The sequence below is a fragment of the Panthera pardus genome, unplaced genomic scaffold, assembly GCF_024362965.1.
Source record: "Panthera pardus isolate Hobbes unplaced genomic scaffold, ASM2436296v1 HiC_scaffold_7, whole genome shotgun sequence".
Taxonomy (NCBI): Eukaryota; Metazoa; Chordata; class Mammalia; order Carnivora; family Felidae; genus Panthera; species Panthera pardus.
In genome coordinates, this window is record NW_026527002.1 from 75,356,767 (window position 1) to 75,382,102 (window position 25,336).

Below are 25,336 nucleotides of genomic sequence, written 5' to 3' on the forward strand. Positions count from 1 at the left end.
TTGGGGGGAGGGGACTATTATGCGTTGGATTGTGTGCCCTCAAAGTTATATTGAAGTCTTAACCACCGGTTTGGTGGAATGTGACCTTACCTGGTAATGGAGTCGTTGCAGATGTAATTGGCTACCGGAAGATGAGGTCGTCCTGGAGTAGAGTGGCCTTAATGCAATATGATTGGTGTTCTTAGAAGAAGGAAATTTGGGACACAGAGACACAGAGGGAAGGCCACCATATGAACATGGAGACAGAGACTGGACGTGTACTGCCCCAAACCAAGGAGTTCCTGGACCCCCCCAAAATGGAAAAGGCTGGGATGGGTCGTTCCCTGGAGGCTTTGGAGACTGACCTTGCCGACACCTTGATTTCAGACTTCTGGCCTCCAGAACTGTGAGATGAGAAGTTTCTATTGTTTTAAATTAATTAATTAATTAATTAATTAATTAAATTCCAGTACAGCTAACATACAGCATTGTATTAGTTTCAGGTGTAAAATATAATGATTCAACAATTCTATACGTTAACTCAGTGCTCATCATGATATGTGAACTCTGTTTTTAAAAATTTATTTTAAGGGGTGCCTGGGTGGCTCAGTCGGTTAAGCATCCGACTTTGGCTCGGGTCATGACCTCACAGATTGTGACTTTGAGCCCCACATTGGGCTCGCTGCTGTCAGTATGCAGCCCAGTTTGGATCCTCTGTCCCCCTCTCTCTCTGCCCCTCTCCCACTTGTGCTCTCTCTCTCTCTCTCTCTCAAAAATCAGTAAAACGTTTTTTAAAAAAAGAGTCTGTTTTTTGTTTGTCTCGTTTTGGCTTCTGGAGTAGAACCTGGTGAATCATCTCTTATATGTGACACCCAGTGCTCATCCCCAAAAGTGCCCTCCTTAATGCCCGTCACCCATTTCACCCCTTCAGCAACCCTCAGTTTGTTCTCTGTACTTAAGAGTGTCTTATGCTTTGCCTCCCTGTTTTTATCTTCCTTTTCCTTCTTTTCCCCTATGTTCATCTGTTGTGTTTCTCAAACTCCACATGAGTGAAATCATATATCTGTCTTTTTCTGACTGACTTATTTCATTTTTTACATTCTTTGAATTCCACATATGAATGAAGTCATTTGGTATTTGTAAGTTGCTATCATTTCAAGCCACTTTGTTGGTGGTATTTTTTTCATGGAACCCCCAGGAAGCTAGTACAGGGAACTTTTTTTTTTAAGCTCTTCAAAAACTTGTACTTTATTTAAAAATTTTTTTTCTAATGTTTATTTTTGAGAGAGAGAGAGAGAAGGACACAGAGCACGAGCGAGGGAAGGGGCAGAGAGAGAGGGAGACACAGAATCCGAGGCAGGCTCCAGGCTCTGAGCTGTCAGCACAGAGCCCGATGCGGGGCTTGAACTCAAAAACCACGAGATCATGACCTGAGCTGAAGTTGGACACTTGATCGACTGAGCCACCCAGGCGCCCCTAGAAATTTGTACTTTAAAAATGAATTATTATTATCAAAGTATTACATTTAGACAGTTTTAAAAGAAAAATAGTCCTTGATTTGGGTCAAGTTTGGGTCAAACAAGTTTGGGTCAAGAGGCAGAGCCCGAGAAAGGGATTCTCCTGCCAGTGATTTACTGAGAAAACGGCTGCCAGAAAAAGCTGCCAGAAAGTGAGGGAGGCAGGAGGGAGCAGGGAGGCATGGGGCAGGTGTTTCAGCTGGATCCTAGGCTCAGCCTGCTCCTCAGAGAGGTTGGCAATGCCCCAGAGCTGGTCCTCCCAGAGGCAAGCATCTCTGTACAAGTCCATCTTTGGCTGGGGTCCGCCCCCTGCTGCCGGTGGGACCTGCATCACCTCCCAGGTGTTTGCAGGTGAAGCCGCTTTTACCAGCTGAGAGCAATTCTCTCTGCGGGGATTCAGCTGGGACTGCTAGCCACTGGCCATGATGAGGATCTGGGCAGAGTACCTCCAGCATCCTTCCTGGTCCATGTTTCCTCTGCCTAGACGTGTTGGCTTTTCACAATGGATTTACTTCATCCATAAACAGCTTTTCCAGCACTCTGGTCGTGATTCCTGGGGAGACTTCAATGAGGAAGGTCAGTGCGATGGACGATAGTTTTCCCCCTGTTGCAATTGGACCCAGACCGTATGGATACGCATCGCCCCTTCTCTGCCCCCTCTAGATATCCTGTCACTCAGGTAGCACTTCTGCTGGGCCAAGTGGCTTCCTCAGTGGGGTGATGCAGACACCCGACTGTACTCTTTCTGCCCCCATCTTGTACCAGCACTTCCTCCTTAAGGCTAATGACCTCCATTTGAATGGTCATGCCATGCTCGTCTCCTGGTTACTATTATTAGGAGCTCAAACTGACCAGGCAATAGCCAATGCTTTAGCTTTAGGAGGATCTTACTCTGTTCTTATCTGCATGTATCCCCTCCTCCACTTGGGGAACCTCTAGTCCCACGGAGCTTAAATTTGCAGGGATTGGCAGTCAAATCCCCAAGTGGGTCACTGAGCTGAGTGGGGCCACTCTTACTTCCTCCACTTGGTTTCCAGCCCACGTATTTGAACTACTGGGGACACACGCCACTCAATGGCCACTGGTGTACGTGTACCTCCCATCCTCACAGGGTGTCATCTCCAAGATGGTGTTTTAGCTGCTCCTTCAAGAGGCCATTCCACTGGCATATCTGGCAGGCAGCTATTGGATGGTATGGTAGATGGGATACAGTGGGTCTCTCATGTGGGCACCATAACTTCTCTACTACATGGTACGTCTCTTGGCCTGAGGCAGTGTTATGCAGAAGATCCCATGTCAGCAGTTCAGGCACCCCGTGAGCCCTCAGACAGTGATTCTAACCAAGGCCCTGTGGCGTGAAAGGCAAGCTCGTACTCAGCATACATGTCCATCCTGTGGGATGCATATGGAAAAAAGGACAGGATAAATCACTGCCTTTTCCGGACTGGTGGGGACTGAGGTGTGAACAATTATCAAGAGTTTGGGGGTGCCCGGGTGGCTCAGTCGGTTGCGTGCCCAACTCTTGATTTCAACTCAGGTCACGATCTCATGGTTCATGGGATCGAGCCCCACATCGGGCTCTGCGCTGACAGCATGGAGCCGGCTTGGGATTCTGTCTCCCTCTCTCTCTGTCCCTTCTCACACTCTGTCTCTCAAAAATAATTAAACTTAAAAAAAAAAAAGAGTTTGGGCGGTCCCCTTGAGGTTCTATCAAGGACTCAGCATGAGTCTCTGCCGTTTGCAAGACAGACGTCCAGCGTGCCCGTAGCTGGATCAGGCTCAGTGGGCAGGAGCCCATGCTGTTGGGCCCACGCGTACCTCCATCTCTGCCGCTGAGGCTCCTTTGTTCACGTACACATCTCATAGAACCGGGGTAGCCAGGGGCAGAGGCTGATTGACATGTCCTGGCAAGTCATCCTTTCCCACAGTTGTTGTTTAGTGTTCTTCTGCAGGGTTCTCTCTAGCGGGCTGTGACAGACTTCGTGAAGATTCTCTCCCATAGATTCATCCACATGCCTCATCTCTGGACCTCTTTATCTCCAGTCTTCTAACATTGCTCTTTTTTGGCCCTTGACAAGCCAGCCAAACCATCTGCCCTTGCTACGAATTTGTGTACGTACTTCCTCTGGACACTTTTCTCTCCATGTTAAGTGGACACACTCATCCTGCAGCTTCGTTGATGTATAATACCTCTCCTTATTTAGTGTGTGGAGCACATCCCATCCACTAGAGTCAAGAAGAGATGTGATCCTAGTTACAAGTCTGGTGGCCAGGAGGGGAGGGGGAAGGCGGGGACAGGTCTTGTGGAGGGCAAACACCGTCTTATGAAGACACCAGGACGCACTGAGCATTTGGTAGGGTGGTCAAGCAAGTGGGGGCTCTGTCCTTTAATAAGGAGGTTGGCCCTCTTCCGCAGGCCTAGTGGATCAAGGGAAATCTTTTAGTTCAGCATTTAAAAATGTGTCCCCTACCAATATTCCACCTAAAACCAGTGATGGCCGGTTAATAGCTGGCAGGTGGTCAAGTGTTATCCGTGGCTTCACAGAGCCCCTGGCACCAACTTGTTGAGGCTGAGTTCCTTAGAAGCGGAGCCTGATACAGGGATTCTTGTGCAAGTGATTTATCGAGGGAGTATTCTCAGGAGACGTCTGTCAGGAGGTGAAGGAAGCAGGACAGGGCAAGGAAAGTAGTTGACAAAGGGTAGCTTCCGCTGAAGTGTAAGCACAGCCTATCTCAAGAATGATTGGAACCCTGACGTTTTCTCACCTTGAGGAAAGGGGGACGGGATTTGTGCTCCATGCCAGGCAGCCATCGGCTAATGGCTGTCCTCAGAGGGAAGTCACAGCTTCCCCACACATTTCCAGATGAGGCTGCTCGTGTCGGCTGAGTGAAATTTTCTGGAAAAGGATGCATTTGTGATCATTAGCGACCACTGATTAAAGCAGCTATGGGATGGATGTATTTCCCAGGTAAGGGGGTCTGGACAAAGGACCAATAGTATCTATCATGGCACTAAAAAGCGTATGTCAAACCCCCCATCTATCCCCATCCCTTCAGGCTGCCACTTCTAATTCTTTTAGTTATTTCTTCTTCTTCTTTTTAATTTTAATTTTTTTTTTTTTTTGAGAGAGAGAGAGAGAGAGAGAGAGAGAGAGAGAGAGAGAGAAGGCGGGGGAGAAGGGCAGAGGGAGAGAGAAAGGAAGAATCTTAAGCAGGCTCCATGCTGAGCATGGGGCTCCACCCCAGGACCCTGGGATCATGACCTGAGCTAAAATCAAGAGTCAGATGCTCAACTGATTGAGCCACCCAGGCGCCCCTAGTCATTTCTTCTAATAGGTAGCTTCATAATTCTAAATTTTATGTTTATTTATTAGGTCAAATCTTAGGCATTTTCTACTGATTTTTCTCTTATGGTAAGTAAGGAATTGTGCTATTTCTAAGCGTTTCTACCTTATTCTCTCAAGATAGTCATGTCACATCTTTTCAAATTTATATTAAGTGTTTTATTACTATAATTACATAAACACTGTCCACTGCTGAGCCCAGTAGTATGTGCTGACTACACTTATTTCTTTCTTCCTCTCTTTATCTCTCTCTCTTTCTTTCTTTCTTTCTACAAAATTTTAGGGTTTTTTGAGTTAGTAATTGCCTATTTTTTATTTACTTAGTTTCATATGTGTAAAGTGATTGGAACAGTGTCCAGAAAAGCACTATTTATGTGTTTGTTCCTATCATTTGGCTAAGTTTTCCCACACCCTACTGAACTTCCCACGCTGTGAAACCTGTCAAGTTCTCTATCCATTCTACTTTTCTCCTAGAGCCTCCTGGTGCCTCCATCTGTCTATCTTTCCTATCTTTCCTCCATCTTTCCTATCTAATGCTAATCGCTCTGTAAGTGAGCTCCTTAGTATCCCCAGACACCCGCCAGCCATCATCCTTGCGGCTTTCACCCCCACTCTCCTGCAGTAGGTTTTCCATTCTCTGGTTTGCTTCTCTGTTGTGTTGGAATCCTTCCTCCAGCAGCTTCCTGAGGAAGGGTGAGTGAGTGGGATTCGTGTTTTTGAGACTTGACATTTTTTCCACTTTATGCTCACACTTGATTTACAGCCTATGGAGCTGTAGATGTCTCAGGTGTAAATTATTTTCTTAGAATTTGAGGTAGTTAGTCCATTTTCCTAGCTACCTATATTCCAATGGTAAAGTCCAAACCCATGCATCACCCGTACCTTTTTATGTAATTTTTGATGGTTTGTTTTGAGATTTCACAGTGATATATTTTAGTTTGAGACTTTGGACTTTTATAATTCTTTTTATTTTCCTGAAAACTCAGAGAGAATTTGTGTACCTCCATTCTAGGAAATGTTCTTGTATTCTTTTTGTGCGATAATGTCCTCTCTTCTATTTTCTCCGATCTCTCTGGAAATTCTTATTAGTGGGATGTTCCACCTCCTGGATTGATAATTCTAATTTTCTTTTCCTTTCTTTTCTACTGCTGACTGCTTATCTTTTTATCCTACTTTCCGGGAGATTTTCTTGACTTTATTGTCAAGCACTTACTTTGAATCAAGTATTTTTTTGAGTCATCATATTTTTAATTTCTAAGAACACTCACTTATTCTCTGAATGTACTTTCTTATGATTGCGTTTTTCTTGTTTTATGGATTATAATATCCCCCTTTATTTCTCTGAGGATATTAATTACATTTTCTTTGAAGTTTCTTATGCTCCGTGCATTAACTCTGTTGCCTCTGTGTTCTTTGTCTTTGTTTGTTCTCTTTTATCAAGGAGGGTGACTTCTCCAATTTTTAGTAATTCTTCATTGTTTGTTCATATTAACAAGTAAGATGCTTAAAATTGGATGCAACTCCCGAGTACATTGGTGGGCTCCACTGTGGGGCAGCAGAAGGCCAGATGACATTTTCATTAGAGATTTGTAGGTCTTTTCCTGGTATAGGTTTATTTTTTTGTAGGAAGATCTTCAAATCACGGGGCTGTGGATCACCACCCCACCCAGCTATACATAAAGGCTTTCACTTTGAACTTGTTTTCAGTGAAGTACAGAGTCAAAACTCAACTCAGCACTCCAGGAGAATAAACCTAGGGAGCCCTGGAGGGTGGGACAGCGGTTGGGATGGGGACCTAGGGTTCCAAGTTGTTATTTAAAATTTTCACATAGGTGTTTGGTTTGCTCCCATCTCCTTTTATCAGCGCCTGGTTTATTTAACTAAGTAATACCCCTTCTGTTGACGAGCTACCGAGAGCCACAGTACTTTGTTTTCAGTCTTGTTGCATTTGAGTGGAGACAAACCTCTTGTCTGTAAGATATATGAAGACTGTAGATGCAAAACAAGAGCAAAAGGTCCTCCCTCCCAAGACCTTACAGTAACCACACTGCCTGAATCCCCGGGGACATTCCATCATTGCAGTAGCTCAGATTTTTGTTCCCATCCTTTTCATTGCACACCAGCTCTACTCTTTATAAACTGTAAAAGGCTGCCTCTATGGACATTAGGTATCCCCACATAACCATCTGGGTTGTGTTCAGTTTGTTCTTCAGTTTGTTTTTATTTGAAGCCTGAGTTTTTGCATGAAGTTGCATGATTGTGGACTTGGCTGTTTTGAGATGAATTTTTTTTTCACTTGTGTTCCATGCCATATTGTTAAAATGAACCACTGCTATTGCGAGATGGATTTTAACTGACCTCTTAAAGATTTCTTCCGAATGGCACTACTTTAGGGACCTTCTAGTATTCTCTTCTATTGTTTGGGCCTTGTGGATCATGCACAGATTTAAAAACAGATCTTGTGGCTGATTTGTCCATTTCTTTCCCTGCTTTTTGTTACATCTGGGACACAGTCTAACTCATCTGATTTAATATGCATTAAAAAATGTCATAACTGGGGCGCCTGAGTGGCTCAGTCGGTTGAGCGTCTGACTTAGGCTCAGGTCACGATCTCGCAGTTCGTGAGTTCGAGCCCCGTGTCGAGCTCTGTGCTGACAGTGCAGAGCCTGGAGCCTGCTTCGAATTCCGTGTCTCCCTGTCTCTCTGCCCCTTCCCCACTCATGCTCTCTCTGTCTCTCAAAAATGAATAAACATTAAAAAAAAATGCCATAACTATTAAACACATTCTTTACAGACAGATGAAATAAATTTATCCCAACCAAAAAAATGTGTTTTTTCGACCAGTTTTCTGTATTCAGCTGCCTGCTCCACTCTTCCCTCCTCTGCCAATTTTCATACCCCAGTACTTTCAACTTCTTGGCCTTTCTCTGTTGCAAATTGGGTTGATTCCTTCTTTGCAGGCACTGAAGGCTGAAATGTTCTCTCTGCTAGGTCATTTTTTCCCCCTCTGTGGTCCACTTCAGCATATAGTGTGTTCATATGTCTCTCAGTTTCCTTGAAGAGGAAAAACATTTTTTTTTTAGTTCTTCTTGTTACTGGAGGACATTTGGGGAAGGAGAAGGCAGCAGAAATGTATTTACTCTGCCATCTTAAAATGAGAAAGTTTTCTGTAGAAACTTTTAGAGACTTCTGTTTATTGTGGTGTTTTAAAACGTAACAGTGTGGTGGTAAACTCTTAGACCGCATTGCTATGTCTCTCTTCTTTCATATTTTCTCTGTTTTTATATTTCTAGATATTATGCTTAAAGGAACCCAAATTCCCAATCAGGGATCCCGTGAGAGGGTCACAATGTCTTCGGTTAGAAGGAACACCTCAGATGTTCTGCTCGAAGTGGAGGAATGAGGTTAAGAGGGCAGGTTGCACACCCGGCTGATGGTGCTCACATGGCATGTGTCCGGGGAGGAAGGAAAACGACTTGGGGGTCTGGTTTTCCAGCTCATTCCCATGCTTCCAGGCTTCTATCTTGGTGAATCTTTGTTGCAGCCCCTCCCCTAGCCAGGGGGTGCCCTCCCCTGGCACCCCAGAGTCTTGCACCTCTCCAGAGTTTTGTGTTACAAGATGTAAAATTTTCACGCATGTCTCACACGGGACTGACGTTCCAGGTACCCTGTGAGGTTCTCTGTGCTATTTTCCGGAAGGTGGTGAAATGTCTCAGCTGCTAATGGATTTTCTGCAGATACTATCTTCATTATGGGTTCATCGCTACTGTTTATACTTTTACAATCATAACTTTTAAGAGCACAGGGTCCCAAAGAGACAGTAAGTGGGACACGCCACTATGTTTTAACTGTATATCTTTGGGAAAGCTATTTAGTATTCCTCTCTACCTCAGTTTTTGAATCTGTAAATTGGTAATAATGGTAAGACTTTCCCTGTAGGATTTTGTGACCGTTAAAGGAACTAATCAGGTAAAGAGTGGTACCTGCTTTATACCGAGCTTTGTAGTAAGCTGACTTGTAGCAACCGTTTGAAATGTCATTCATTATTATTTTAGTGCACTATTAGGATGGAGAGAAGAACCTTATTTCAATGCTCTGTTGCTAACTGGAAGTCCGATTGCCTTTCCTGAGATTCACCTATTTCATGCAGTTGCTTGAGAAATAAATGAGCTAACACAGCAGGCATACAGTTGTTATTAGTGGCAGGCAATTAGGAGGTATTTGCTGAAGAAAGACTGTCATGGTGGGGGGGGTGGGTAGAAAATCCCCAGCCTGCATGTGCGGTGAGCTGCATTTAGGACTGGTTGCTACTCTCTCTTTCTGTGACTCAAGTCAATGAACCTTTCTGAGTCTCAGTTTCCTCATCTGAGAACCTGAACGATAATGGCAGGTACTTAACGATGATGTCTATATGTATTATACATAAAAAGGCGTATGTGGGTGTGCACACCCCCTTGGGAGCCTGGGAGTCAAGCATTCCAAAAGACAAAACGAGAAGGGAGACACCCACATGCTGTTGTCGCATGGATGCCAGGAAATTCCCCAGTTCTCCAAACTGTTGCATTTTGTGGATGTGGTAACCCAGGCCTCTGTGGCCCAGAACAGCTAATTGGTGCCAGGGTCTGTGACATGCAGTTCTGTGCTCCCTCGTTGGCTCTGGCTCCCTTTTAGTGAGTCCCATCAACAGTCAAAGGCTGCCCATCACTGTCAGAGTGAAGACAGGTCACTTCCTGCCGAGTTGTTTCTTTCCCTGAAATGCACTAGACATAATTTTGATGAAAAGAAAGGGACAAGAGGCTGCTATCTTTGAGTCTTTGCGTGGAGACCCAGGATTACAAATCAGTGCCTCTGAACCAGGAGAATTCTGCCTTTTGCAGTGTTCCCAAAGATGGGTTTTATTTTTGTAATTTTTCTCAATCGGCGCTAAGCGATGTTCAGGAATGGCGGGTGAGAGAACAAGAGGATGAGCTGGAAATCAAATCTCCAAGCAGCTCCCACCAAACTGCTCTGAAATGCTGCTTATGTTGACTTCTGAGAGATCCCTTCCTCACCTGCCCCATCCCTCTCCCCTCAGACAGACCCGTGCACTGACTTGCTCCATGGAACCTGTTTACAGGGAAGCTAATTATTTTCCATTGTGGAAAAGCCCCTCTTTTGACTTTGCAGCTGGGCTCAGCCTCCTGGGGAAGAATGGATCGGAATTTCGGTGCTCCTGAATGTACATCGCACGGACTAAAAATACTCATAAATTGGTCTTCACTTTCCTAACCAGGCTGGGCTCTAATCGAAAGGCAAATCTTCTGAGAATTCTGGGGGACTATTACTTCCCACGGATGGCATCATCTATAAATAGCAGTGCCTCGCAGGTAGTGAGCTGCTGGCTGGCAAAGCCCTGTGCTTGCATTATTCCAGGGAAGATTGAATGCTGCCAGAGGATTCTGGGAGCAAGAGGGCTGGCTGGGGACGGAGCGCTTGCAGAAGTCACAGGAAGCCTCCCCAGAGTCCATTCTCCATACCAGACCCTCCCACCCTGGGCCGGCACTGGGGAGACAAATATACGTAAGATAAGCTTGAGCTTTTCAGCATCTGATGGTAGAGAGCAGCACCGCCCAACAAAAGTGCAATGAAAGCCATCTATATAATTAAAAAAATTTTTTCTAGCAGCCATATTTAAAAAAGTACAAAGAAACAGGCAAAATGCATTCTAATAATGTACGGCATTTAACCCACTAAATCCAAAATATCATTTCAACATGGAGGCGATATAAAAAAAGGCAAGGGATGGGGGCGGCTGGGTGGCTCAGTTGGTTGAGCATCCAACTTCGGCTCAGGTCATGATCTCATGGCTCATGAGTTTGAGCCCCCCGACAGGCTCTGTGCTGACAGCTCAGAGCCCGGAACTTGCTTCAGATTCTGTCTCCCTCTCTCTCTGCCCCACCCCTGTTCATGCTCTGTCTCTCTCTCTCTCTCACAAATAAACATTAAAAAAACTTATTTTGGGAGAGATGAAGAGACAGAACACGAGCAGGGCAGGGGCAGAGAGAGAGGGAAAGAGAGAGAGAACCCAAAGCAGGCTCTGCACTGTGAGTGCACAGCCTGATGCGGGGATCAAACTCACAAAACCGTGAGATCATGACCTGAGTCTAACCAAGTTGGATGCTTAACCAACTGAGCCACCCAGATGCCCCTAAATTTTTTTTTAAAAAGGTGAAATATTTCGCATTCTCTTTTTATACCAAGTTTAGGAAAGGTATGTATTTTATGCATTTAGCACATCTCTATTTGGACTCTAACTTTTCATTGGAATGACCCGATTTGTACTGAAGTTTCACAACATTTGCTGGAGACAGAGTGGATTTACGACAACTCAGGTTGTTCCAAACATTCTTAAATGTTTTCTGATAACTGAGTTGAATGTTGGGTTTTAAATTTGTATTTAAATTAATTAAAATAAAAAAATGTAGTTCTTACAAGAAAAGGGAAGCACAACTAATGTAAAAGCAGGGAGGGGGACAAAACATAAGAGACTGCTAAAGCTAGAGAACAAACAGGGGGTTCCTGGAGCGGGTGTGTGGGGGGGTGGGCTAAATGGGGAAGGGGCATTAAGGAATCTACTCCTGAAATCATTGTTATACTAGGTGCTAACTTGGATGTAAACTCAAAAATAAAAGATGTCATTCTTCAGTTGCACCGGCTCCCTTTCAAGTGCTCACCAGCCATGCCTGGCTGGGGTCACTCCCTGCACGGGTGCAAGGAGAGGCTGGAGCGGGGAACCGCTTGTGTGGGGGCACAGCTGCGTCCTCCCCTGGCCTCCCTGGCGCAGACACGTGCTTTCTCCCTCACTTTGCTCCAGCCACGCTGGTTCTAGAAATTTCTCATATTCCAAGCTCACAAGCTCTTTGCCACCTCAGACCTTTGCATACACTGTGCTCTGGGCCCACGCCCCTCTTGCCATCTCCACCTCCCATGCCTTCCTTCTGCCTCTCAGCCGCTCCTCGGGCGACGTGGCTTGTCCCGGCCCCCCCAGGCCAGGTCCCCTTTACAGATGATTCTCAGCACCTGCTTCCTCCTCCCTCTGGCTCATTTTCACTTCACAAGCCCAGTGACTGCCTCCTGCCAAGGGCCAGGACCTGTTCTTGTGCTTGGGACACCTTCAGGAGATGAAAGGGACAAAAATCCCCACCCCCATGGAGCTTAGGTTCTGATAGGGGGAGACAGAGAACAAACAGTACATATAATAAATGAAGGTGTACGTGATCTATGATTGGAGGAAGTGCGGGGTGCTGTATTTAAAACAGCAAGGAAAGGAGGAAGGGGAAGGTGGAGGGAGGGCCGGTGGGCACAGTGGAAGATGGCTGAGCTCACGTGAAGGAGGTGAGGGAGGAACCAGCGCTGAAGGGCTGGGTGGGAGGGCTTCTGGCATGTTCCAGGGGCAGCCGGAGGCCCTTGAGAGCCAACCAGAGAAGCATGGCTGGAGACGGGTCATGTGAGGCCTCTGAGCCCTGGTGGCGACGTGGGTTTTCTCAAGTCGGGTGAAGACCACGGGGCTGGGGGGCGGGGTGGGGGGGAAGGTTTGAGCACATGGACAGTTCCCACTTCAGGGTTCATTCATTATTTCCCCCTCCAGCCTCGGACTCTGCAAGGGGGCTGCTGGGTACCCCTGTCTTGTTCGCCGTTTTCATTCCTTAGCTCAGGCCGACGTACAGGAAGAACACTCAGAAAATATTTGCTGTGGTCGTTGAAGGTTTTTCTTTTAAACTGTGAAGCGCCATCTACAGGTGAGGAGTGGTGGTCCTCCTGTCCGTGCCAGTCTACAGAGACTCCAAGAGCTGAACACGAGGGGTCATTGCAGCGGCCCCTGAGGTGCCGTTGGGTGGATTTAGAACCTCCGGGGGAGTAGAAAGGACCGGATGAGATGGTGAACAACAGGAAATGAAAGCTGTCAAGTGGCGTCAGCCTCACACTTGGGGAACAAACTTATTTCTGCCCCAGAAGCAGTGGAGCAGGGCAATGCAGCGGGAAGAACACAGGCTTTGCTGTCCCAGCAGTTGGGTTTAAATCCCGGCTCGGCCGTTGACAAGCTGTGTGACCAGGCGCAAGTTACTTCCCCTCTCTGAGCTCCAATTTTTTCCTCCGTGGAAAGGGCTAGAGGCCCATTTCATAAAGCTGCTGATGGTGCGTCTCACAGGCCCCACGTGCCTGGTAATTCTGGAGTTAGGTACCATGTGGGACGCCACCTGCATCCCCCAGCAGATGCTCTCGGCCTCCCTGTCCCGCCCATGCTCTGCACCAGCAGCACAAACCAGCTTGGTTTCCAGCAGCTGCAACCCAGCGTGGCTTTCTGCCTCTTGCTTTCTTTCTTGGTCCTTCTCTGGAAAGCCCGCGGTCCCCTGCTCGAGCTTACATGGCAGGCGAGGTGTCCCCTTTGAAGTTGTCTGTGATGAACAGGAGAGGAGCCAGTGGTGGTCACGCACCAGAAGCCCTGAGCCACGGTCAGTTCGGTGACATGCCTTGTAACAGCTTCTCCTCCTCCTGACTTTCATCCCGGGGCTAGTTACCTGGGGCTGCCATAGAAAACTGTGCAGGGCCACAAACCAGGTGATGGAAAGCCACAGACGTATGTTCCCTCAGAGGCTGAAGGCCACAGGTCTGAAACCAAGGGCGTCGCCAGGGCTAAGCTCTCTCTGAAGGCGCTCAGAATGGATCTTTCTTTTTCTTTTCCTGCTTCCCGTGGTTCCCGGGGTTCCTTGTCATTTCGGTGTCAGCCTCCCTCTTCACCTGCTGTTCGCGGTGTGCCTCTCAAATTTCCCTTTCCTTTCTTGTATAAGACACCAGTCAGCAGATTTAAGGGCCCACCTTAAACCCTCGAGGAACTTAACCTGATTACATCTGCAAAGACCTTGTGTCCAAATAAGGTCACGGCACAGGCACGGGGGTTAGGACTTGGACGTGTCTTTTTGGAGAACACAGTCCCGCCCGCTGCACCCCCCTGGCCCCTTATCCATTCTCCTTGGAATTAACTGAATGCACTTGAGTTGTCTTGGGCTCTGCTTCCGGGGACCCCAGGCCCTGGCATTTAGGCTGAGGAGATTCCAGGTTTTCTCAAATGGACCACGGAAGACAGATTGCATCTACGTTGGTGTGCAGTTAAGGCCAAATTAACGGGAATGACAGAAAACAGTTTTTGTTCATTATAGATTCGTGCAGCAAGTATTTATTGAGCAGTTACTGTGTAACATGCACCATTCTAAACTCTGGGGTATAATGATGAACAAGGAAGGATCAGCAACCCTTAGCCTTTTGAAGGAAAATTTCTCAGCATAAATGGTGCAGACTTCTTTAGGTGGCAGTGGGCTCGTCGTGGACATCATCCAGGGAATTCAGGCATAAGCAGGTCTTCAATGGCCTTTGTTCCTCATACCTCTGTTTTTGCTTCTTTGTTTTAAACCGCTGCGAGAGTAGGGTAAGTGGGTGTCTCGGAAGGAATTCCCAGTAAGAATCCTTTGTTTCAAAATATCTTCCTTTCTTTGCCAAGTTCCCAGAAATATCACCATTATTGTATTCTTCTTTAAGGTCTAAAAGATGTTTAGGCAATCAGGAAGCTTTTCTAAAGGCAAATGTTTCCCGTAGATGTTGGCGGGGGGTGGGTGGATAGAGGGCTTCCTCTTCTTGGTTCCTCTCCGGCATGTCAAGCACAGGGAATGGTCCTCGTGGAAGCTCGCTGATGAGCCGGGCTTGCAGCCCGAGAAATTTCCTCTCACCTCCTTCCCTTCAGAGCAGTGGCCGTTTAGTGGTGGTGTGGTGCCTGAAGTTTGCTTCTCTAACAGTTCTAATCACAATACACTTTCTGCATAACATGTCTAGACTGGCTGTGTTTGTTATAACTAAATGCAGATGGAAAGAGACGTACAGTCTAACCTGAATTGAAGGATGGAGGAAAGGAAGGCTTCATGGAGGAGGTGATGTGAGTAGAATCCTGGCAGTTGAGTAGGTTTTGGCAAAGGAAAGGAGGTGGGAAGATGTTCTAGGCAGAGAAGGATGAATGAACCAATGCTGGGGACTAGCAGAGAACACGGAGTGTGGCGTGGATATTGCCTATCAGTTCAGTTGTATTAGAGCGTAAAGGACGAGACAGAAACGGTAAGATATGAGCCTAGTAGAGCAGGAAGGAGAAGGATCATGAGCCCCATCATTTGGGGCTTGGGTCCTTCTACTAGGTAATTTCTATGGTGTCTAGAGTGAGCTGGCAACTCCCATATATGGAAAGGAGTCCGTTGGCTTCTATTCTGGAACAGACCCACACCCACAGTGGCACAGAGACCTCAGTGTAGCTAGAACTCACCTATGAGCTGGAGATTTGAAATTCAGTATGCTTCCTGACACTCCTCCCTATGCCAGGGTTGATAATGGTCCCCGGAAATTTCAGAGACCAATCAGTGCATGACAAGATTCAAGAGCAGGAAGCAACCGGAAGACTTCACTTTTCATAAATGGAAACTGAGTCTCAGACAAAAGAATTGACTTATCCAAAGCCACGCAGCACTGGGGACCCAGGTCTCCCAATTTTTAGTGGTCTTTCTTTCCTGCTGTTTGTATTTCTGGCATCATTGTGGTTCTCTTCTAATCCTCATGGCCTTAGGAGGTAATTCTGAAGAAAAAGGTCAGGAACATCTGTTCATCCACAGATCTGGAGTGAGGGATATGTCTGACCCCCTTCCCACTGTCTGCCTCCTTCCATCTGCCCTCACTGCCTGATCAGGGGAGCTCCAGTTAGCCTCCTAAAAAGGGCAGCATAGGGCAGAATGCAACTCAACTTCTCTCTGTGCTATTGTCAGCAAGTCAATGAGAACCAGTCCAATGGCAAACTGCCTTTCTTAATTCTTCCTTAAAAAAAGGGGGGGGGGGACAAAAAGAGTTTTTAAGAGATACATGGACCCCTGGGAAAGCATCTTCCTCATGTCTCACTTTGAACTTTGATCATTTATAAGGACCTAAAAAGCTATGGCAAGAGAAAAAAACCTCTGAGATGAACTTGATATTTCATGAGCACCTGCTATAGGTGAGGGCTTGGGGAGCTCTTGGAGCTGAAGGGGACAAAGGAGAGTAAGACAAAGAGGTATTAGCTATGGGGATCATGATAACCTTGCTCAATGCAGGGATTAGGACTGATGGGGAAGAAAGAGATCTCTGAAGATGTTATTGCCTGGCTATCAGTCATGTGGACCTCTCCCTTCTCCTTCTGTTGACCCAGTTGCTTAAGATATAGTTACTTTGGACCCATCAATCACATCTCAATTCTGAGGAAACATCCTGATTTTGTGATAAGGGTTTAATCTTATCGTATTTTAGGCTCAGATATCTCTAATCCTTCCCACTCTTCCTTCCTTGTTCTCTCTCTTCCTTATTTCCATCCATCAGTCCGTCCATCCATCCATCCATCCATCCATCCATCATTCTTTGCCATTAGACATTCATTGCACCTGTGTGGCATGCCACACCTGTGTGTGTCTATCTATTACAAGAGAAGCATGGTATGTCCAAGGACTAGTGCCCCCAGGACCAGTTGCACCTGAGTTAGATTCTGGCTCCCTCATTCACAGCTCTGTAAAATTGGGCAAGTTATTTAGCAATGAGCAAGACATAGAGTAAGACTGTGAGATTCTGCTTTCTTCCCTCCCTGCCTTAATTCCTTTGGAAAATAGTCTGAAGAACTTGAGGTGGTATCATCTTCTTGCTTGGGTAGAGATGCCAGCTGACTGGGGACAGGAGGGCCAGCTGGCCGGAGGGGGAATCCGATGAGGGAGAGGTGAGGAAGGGGGATGGTCACACAGTCTGGGCATGCTGATTCTCGGAGGTGGGTGAAGTTTGGCCAAGAAGCTCACTGTGGATGTCCTAAAATGGCAAGTCCTTCTCATTCTGCCTCCAAGACATGATACAGTGCGGGAAAGCCTACAGATGGAGTCCCAGTCATTCAAAGAAAGGAAAGGGGCCAGAAATTGGTAAAATAGCTGGGCTGCATCAGAACAGCCAGAGCAAATACCCATGCTCCTCAGGAACCACTGCAGAGCCGCCTCTTTGTGGGGAGGGCACAGTTGAAGCCCCTTTTTTATTTCCTTTCCTTTGGCCAACTGAATATCTCCTCATAATTGAAGATGGAGCCGTTATTTGCTGAGAGTGTCAGGCACTTTATACGCCCTGATCGTATTTGTTTCTGTCTTTGCAATAACCCCAAGGCAGGTATTATTGTTTGCATTTTACTGATCAGGAAACTGAAGTTAATAGCCACCCACTCAGTTAGCCAGGTTTGAATCCAGGTCTGTCTTACTGCACAGCCTGTGCTCTTTTAATTCATTTGTTCATCCATTCATTCACTCCGAGGGTTAAGGAAGACACAAATGTCCTGCTTCCATGGAACTTTCTTTATAGTAGGACAGGTGAACAGACATTAAACAAAAAGCATAGAAACATAGAAGTCAGGGCTGGGAGTAGCCTTATCTGCCATTTCATCCCATAAAATATCACATTTCTATGTAAGGCTTTGTAATGAACAATTGTCGTATGATATTCAGAAGGGACTTGTGAAGTAGGAAAGTCTATATTTTCCCCCCGATTACCCAGCTAACAAAGCAGTAACAGAAAGATTCTCCTCCACCGACCTTTGACCTTTTCAGGGCAGTTCTTTGCTGTTACAATTCCTTTCCTACTGGGCAGGGTCTGCACTTACATATTGTGCCTGGCAAAATTACACCAAGTTCGTAGATACAGAGAACAGACTGACTGTATCTATGATTTCAAGAAGTGCGGGGTGGGGGATGAAAGAAATAGGCGAGCTGGTTTCTTTTTATTTATTTTTAATTATTTAGCTTGAATAAATTGCACACAAAATTTTGGAAAGTAAATATAGAGTAGGGACTCTTGAACAAGGTATAAGAGAAACCACATGCTAATCCTAAAGGAATTATCTCATTGTCTTTTCTCCTGTTGATGAATATGACGAGTCCACGTAAGACTAACCTCCACTTCTGTCTCCTAGAGACCATACTCCCTTGCACATTTCTCAAATTCCTCTTCTTTCCAAAACCATCAATTTTACCTGTTCAGTTGGATCGCTCACATCAGCATCAACTAGGCTATGATTTTTGCCACCTTAAAAAAAAATCCTTTCCTAAATCTATATTCTCTTCCAGCCACTGACCCTTCTTTCTGATTTCAAAAAAGAAATCAACCCTGTTTAGTGTACACACATTTAGGATTCACCAGTTTCACTTTATGTAATGTCCCTTTTATCCCTAATATTTTCCCCTGTTTTGAAGTTGCCTGATATTAGTCAGATATTTGTCTGGTATTAATATAGCCACGATATATTTGTATATTTGTACGGTATATATTTTTCATCCTTTTAACAATAATTTTTAAAGTAAGGTTCTTTTTGTAGACAGCATATAGTTGGGTTTTGCTTTTAGAATCGATCCGATAAAATCTGTTTTTAAGTTGTGTGTTTAGACCATTTTTAAAAAAAATTTTTGTTAACGTTTATTTATTTTTGAGACAGAGAGAGACAGAGTATGAACAGGGGAGGAGCAGAGAGAGAGGGAGACACAGAATCTGAAACAGGCTCCAGGCTCTGAGCTGTCAGCACAGGGCCCGACACGGGGCTCGAACTCACGGACCGTGAGATGTGACCTGAGCTGAAGTCGGACGCTCAACCGACTGAGCCACCCACGCGCCCCTAGACCATTTATGTTGACATAATTGTTGATACGGTTGAATTTAAATCTGATAGTTGTTTTCTGCTCCATCTATTCTTTGTTCTTTTTCTCTGTCTCCTTTTGCATGAATTGAGAATCTTTTGTGTTTCCATTTTATTTGCACTGTTGGCTTATTATTAAAATCTTTTAAAAAATGTTTTAGTGATTGCCCTGGTACTTGAAATATACACCCTTAATTTATCACGGAATAATTTCAAATAATATATTTCTTCACATATTGTGTTAAAATCTTAAAACAATTATCCATCTCATATTTTGTGCTGTTTTGTCACATATTTCACTTTTACATGGGCTATAAACACACAATACATGGCTGCTAATTTTGCTGTAGATAATCAGTCATCTTTTGAGCTAGTGAATTGGAAAAATATCCTTTTATTTGCCTTTATTTAGCAATCTCTAAGCTTTTCATTTCACGTATATGCAAATTTATGTCAGATATATGTATATGTATATGTATAGATAGAGAGATATAGATATAGGTATAGGTATAGATATATCTTTTGTCTGATGTATTTCCTTTTGCATTTCTTGTAGCACAAATCCCCTGGTAATGGATTCTTTTAGCTTTTTTTTTTTTTAATTAAAAAAAATTTTTTTAATGTGTATTTATATTTGAGAGAGGGAGACAGACAGAGCGTGAGAAGGGGACGGGGGTTCAGAGAGAGGGAGACACAGAATCTGAAGCAGGCTCCAGGCTCTGAGCTGTCAGCACAGAGCTTGACACAGGGCTTGAACCCACGAGTCGTGAGATCATGACTTGAGCCAAAGTCAGACGCCCAACCGACTGAGCCACCCAGGAGCCCCTTAGCTTTCATTTTTATTAAGAAATCCTTATTTCACCTTCACTGTTGAAAAATATTTCCACTAGGTATAGAATTCTGGGTTAACAAATTTCTTTTATTCACTGAGTATTTTAAAAGGGTCATTCCATTGCCTTCTGGATTTCATAGTTTTTGATGAGAAGTTGGCTGTAATTTATATCTACTTCTCTTTATATAATTTGTCTTTTTTTCTCTTTATATTTGGTTTTCAGCAGCTTGAATGTGATAAGCATGGTTTTTTAAGAAAACATTTACATTTTGGGGCTTCTCTGAGCTTGTTAGACCTATGACTTGATATAATTCACTATTTTGAGAAAGTTCTTGCTGATTATCTCTCCTAACATTTTAAATATTCTCTTCTTTCATTCTTCTACATCAGGAACTTTATCACACAAATATTAGACCATTTGGTATTGTGCTATAGATCTTGGATGAGTTGATATGCTTTTATTTTTTATTCACTCTTTTCTTTGTGTTTCTGTTTGGGTAATTTCTATTGACCTAACTTCAGGTTCACTGATTTTTTTTTTCTCTTAGCTATTTAAGTGCACTAATGAGCCTATCAAGAATATTCTTCAGATATTTTACTGTGTTTTCTTTTCATTTATAGGATTTCAGTTAGACCCTTTATTATAGTTTTATTCTCTCTGCTGAAATTTCCCAGCCATCATGTATATTGCCCAGTTTTCCCACTAGAGCCTTTCACATATTAATGAAACAATTTTAAATATCCTGATGGTTATATCTGGCTCACCTCTGAGTCTAGTTTTGTTCATTAATATGTCTCATGAGAGTTGGCTGTTTTTATGTGTTGTGTGTGTGTGTGTGTGTGTGTGTCTTAAGTTTTGGTTGAACACCAGACATTCAGTGTAGCATAGGAGGAACAAATTTAAATCGTGTTTATGCTTAAGAATGGTCATGTCTTTTCTGCTAAGCCCTGGGTGTGTGGTATTGAGTTAATACAGTCAGGAGTTGTTGCTATGGTTACCTTCAAGGAACGAGTGGTTTCAAACTCCTCAGATATTAGTTTGTACTTAGGTTGGCATCTGGGATCCTGGAAGGTTTTTCTCAGTGTTCCTGTTGTATCATTAGATGTTGGCTTACCCTGCATGCTTATGTGATGAGGTCTCTTTTCATGTGCTTGTCTTTTCCACAATGCTAGATTGCTGTTGTTTGTTACTCAGTGTTGGTTAGTCTGCTGGTGGATAGGGGGCCTATTATCTAGGCCCAGTAGGTTTTATATCCTGTGGACCTGGCTTCCTGGGTCAGGCTTTCTCACCTACCTGCTCTTCCTCCCCATGGCAGCCAGACTCTGCCTGTTGTCTTTGGTGATTCTTCTGTGTCCATTTTCTGCTTTTTCCTCAGTGGTTGGTGGTCTCCAGTTGCATTGGTATAGGATCCTGGGCTCAGGACTATTTTCTGCCCCTTTCCCATGGTAGAAGTTGTATTACTTAATCTTTGTCAAGCAACAGAATGTCTTCATCTGTGCCCTGGGGCCCCAGGCTTGCTGTCTTTCTCGAAGGATCTCAAGGCTTTGGTTCATGGAAGACCTTGGGTGGAGTTTGGTTCGTGGGTGGAGTTTTATGTCTTTCCCTTAAGGCAGTTGCCCTCTTCCTCCCACAAGGCACCATGGAGGAAGGCTTTCTCCTATCTCGTGCCCTTATTCCAATCTTTCTGTGAATACCCATTGAAGGTCTATGGAGAAAACCCTGAAAGTGGGTGCAAACCCCTCTTTTATTTGTGGTTTCCAGTGTTTTATACTCTCAAACTAGCTCACATTGAATCTTTAGCAATTTGTTAGACTTTTTAGCTGCTTGTATGGTGCCCAGAATCTCTTCCTTCTGTGGTCTGCCATAGGTAAACTAGGTTTTAAGGTTTTTCTTTTTAGATTTCAGGTTACTTGTTAGCCCCGTGCCTTCAGCTGTCTGATAGTTCAAGCAAAGTAATAATTTTGTAGTTTACCCCACTTTTTCTTGTCGTTAAGATTGAAGTGATGTTCTTCTTAGCTTTTTACATTCTAGACCTGAATTCTCTGATTGTTTTTATAGTGAAGCAATTAGAAAAGGATGTCTATATTCATAATCTCCACAGTATCTTCCTTTGTTCGTTCTTGAATCCACTTCAGTAAGGCTTGTACCCTTATTTCCCCACCATAATTTTTTTCAAGGTCACTAGTGAACTCTGTACTGTTAGTTCTTGTCCTCATCTTATTTCATTTATCAGCATTATTTTGCACAGATGATCTCTCACTACTTCCTCGGTGAAATACTTTAACTTGGCTTCTAGAACACCACACTCTCTTGGATTTCCTCCTACATCAGTGGCTGCTCCTTGAACACCTTTTTGAGTTCATTCTCTTTTCCTGACCTCTAAACATTGAGTATCCAAGGCTCACTTTCTGGACCTCTTTTCTTCTTTAACTATACTTATATTCTTTTCGTGATCTCATTTAGTCTCAGGGTTTTAAATATCATCTATCCACTGACAACCTCCCCTGATCTCCAAATTTATATACTACTAGACATCTAATTTGAATGCCTAAGAGACATCTTAATTTAACATGTCTAAAACCAGATCTTCCCCCAACAAACCTGTTCATCCTCCAGACTTCCCAAACTTAGTAAATGTATTCTCAATAGAAGTCCTTCTATTTGCTCAGACCAAAAACCTTAAAATCATCTCGATACCTCCTTTCAGATCCCATACAGTGAATCTTGACTATACCTTCAGCATATATCCAGAACTAACCACTTCTCACAGCCTCCACTGTTACCGCCCTCACTGATGCCACAATCATCTTTGGACTGTAGTATCAGAACTCTAGGTTTTTTCCTTGCCTGCTTTTCCTATCTAGTCTATAGCTGCTTTAGTCAGCATGAAAAAAGCAATAGCAATTATAACTAGTAATGTGATATTGGGCAAGTCATAACCTTTCTATGTCTCATTTTCTCCTTTGCAAAATAGAAATGTGGGCAGAATTCTAAAGATGTCTTCCCAAAGTTTCAGTTTCCTAGTTATTCAATAAAATATTAATCTAGGTATTTCTATGAAGGAGTTTTGCAGGAATTAATGTCCCCAAAATCAGTTGACCTTAAGATATGAACATTAACTGGGTGGGCCTTACTTAATCAGTTAGGCTATTTATTTATTTATTTTTAAATTTTATTTTAGAGAGAGAAAGCATGACTGAGGGAGTGGAGGAGAGAGAGAGAGAGAGAGAGAGAGAGAGAGAGAACCTTAAGCAGGCTCCACACTCAGCCTGGAGCCCAATGTGGGGCTTGATTCCATGACCCTGGGATCATGTCCTGAGCCAATATCAGGAGTCAGATGCTCAACGAACTGAGCCAGTCAGGCACCCCAGTTAGGCCCTTGAAAAGCAGAAAGTTTTCTCCAGCAGTACAGTCATTCAGAGGTTTGAAGCATGGGGGGAATTTGATGTGCCATTGCTGGCTTTGAAGATGGAGGGGGCCAGACATGAGCACTACTTGGAACCTTTAGGAGCTGAGAGTTAGTCTGCAAGAAAATGGAGACCTCCTTCCAACAGCCACAAGAAACTGAATCACCAATAACCTTAATGAACTTGGAAGTGACTGCCTTCCTTGAACCTCCAAATAAGATCTCAGTGTGGCCCACGTGTTGATTTTAGCCTCCTGAGAACCTAAGAGAGCTCAAATGAGCTGGCCTGGAATTATGACCCACGGAACTGTGAGATGTGGGTGTGCTGTTTTAAGCCACTCTTTTTGAAGTAATTGTTATGCAACAGTAGACAACTGATGGTAAGAATGAGAAACGTTCTTTTCGTGATAATTACTCATTTTCAGAGACAAGTCTGATCATGTCAGTCGTCCTTTAAGAAAACTGCTCACCATATCATATTGAATAAAAGCCAAAGATGTTACGGGGTTCGTAAAGCCCTCCTTCATCTTGCTCTTTCACCTCTTTGGCTTAATTTACTACTTTCCCTCCTGTTCACTCATCTTTGCCCACATTAGAATCCATGCCCCGGGATGTTTACACTTGCCTTTACTACACCCAGAGCATTCTTTTCCTAGATATCTTCATGGCTCCTCCCTCAGCTATCTCAGACCTTTAGGCAGGAATCTGTGCTTGATGTGTTCTGTTAGCTCATGAGTTGTCAAAAATCTTTAGTCCTGATCTCTTTAAATACTTCCTTTAACTGATTTTCTCTGCCCTCTCTTTCTGAGACTTCAATTAGTGTTAAATATTTTGATCATGTGTCAGATGTATTGTATCCTAACTTCTGTGCTTTGCACCTTTTGGTCTTACTATGATTTAGTCTGAATATTTTCTGCTGATCTATCTTGTAGTTCATTCGTCTTTTCTTCTCTTTTGCCTCATTTTCTGTTAAACGAATCCATTAAACACTTAAATGTAGATACTGTATTTTCAGTTTTAGAGTTTCCATTGATTCTTTAAAAAAAATACTTACCAGTTTTCCGGTCAAATTTCCATTTTAGTCATTTATTTTCTAGTACACGTTAATCAGTTATTTAAAAATTCCCTTCTGGGTCTCTTTTGGTTCTGTTTCTGTTGCCTGCTTTTTTCTCTTGGTGTTGGTTATTTGATTCTGTCTCCTAGTATGCCTAGTAAATTTCACAGAATTCCAGCCATTATGTATGAGAAAAGTGTAGAACTAACATGAGACTCTGGGATGAAGTTATCTTCTGGCAGGAATTTAGGGTTTGGGAGGATAATAATGAACCAGTCTGGAATTGAGCTGAACTGAAGCTGTGTCTTCAGTCTTTGTGGAAGCTGATAAATATCCGGTTTGCCCTTATTTGGGGTGTGTAGAACCTCAGTGGTCCCAACTTAAAGCCTGTGGTATTTACCATGTCCTTTCCTCTGTGACATGCCCTGAATTGCAATTTTTTGCTTCCAAAGCCCTTTGAGATGGCTGAAGTCTCAGCCTTTTACCAGTTTCTCCTCAGTTTCTTAGCCTCTTGGTCACCATTTACTAATCAGTAAATACCTCAAGTGAAGACAGAATCTAGGGCTCACTATTCTGTGCTTCTCTTATCCTTGAGATCTTGATCCTTTAAGTTAAATAGCTCTTTCATTCCTTCAAGCAGAATATTTAGAAGATTTACCTGTTTTTTTTTCCTTGTCTTCAGGACGAGGTTTGGTGTGATCCAAGCTAGCTAGGCTATAGCTGGAAATGGCAGAAATGTCACCTTCTTTATGACACCTTTCCTGACACCCTGTAAAAATTGCAACCTGTCACCTTCCCTCCCCTATTCTGACACTCCAGTTTCTCTTCTCTGCATTTTTTTTCCTGTGTAACATTTATCAGTATTTTATATGCCATATTTGTTTATTATTTATGTGTATTCTCCACAAAATATAAGCTCTAAGAGAGAAGAGATTTATATATATTTTTCTTCCATTCCATTCTCCCTAGCCCCTAGAACAATGCTTGGAACAAAAGGTAATTAATCAGCCAAATTAAAAAAAAATTTGGTTAATGAGTGAGAAAATAAATGAATGAAGGAATAATGTTTTTGAATCACTTAGAGTAAATTTGGTTTAGACAGTTTTTGGTGGTAGAGACAAAAGAAACTGTGATCGATTGAAATGCTCTTATTATCTGTTAGAAGAAAGGATACCCATTATTAAAGAAGTATAAACTTACTTCCTGTCACAATATTCTTAAGGGAATTTATTACCTGATACTGTTTGTGAAAGCCTTTTAATGATATAATAAATAGTACATTAAATAGTACTTTCATAGTAAATGCAGAAGTGATTTTGGTTCAATTCTTTTGGTTCAATTATCAATAAAAATTGAGAGAAACTAATTTAAACCATAAAGGTAAGGACTGAAAAAAAAAAGGTAATTGTAATGACAACATTTGTATTTTATAGGTAATTCTCAGAAATGTAAT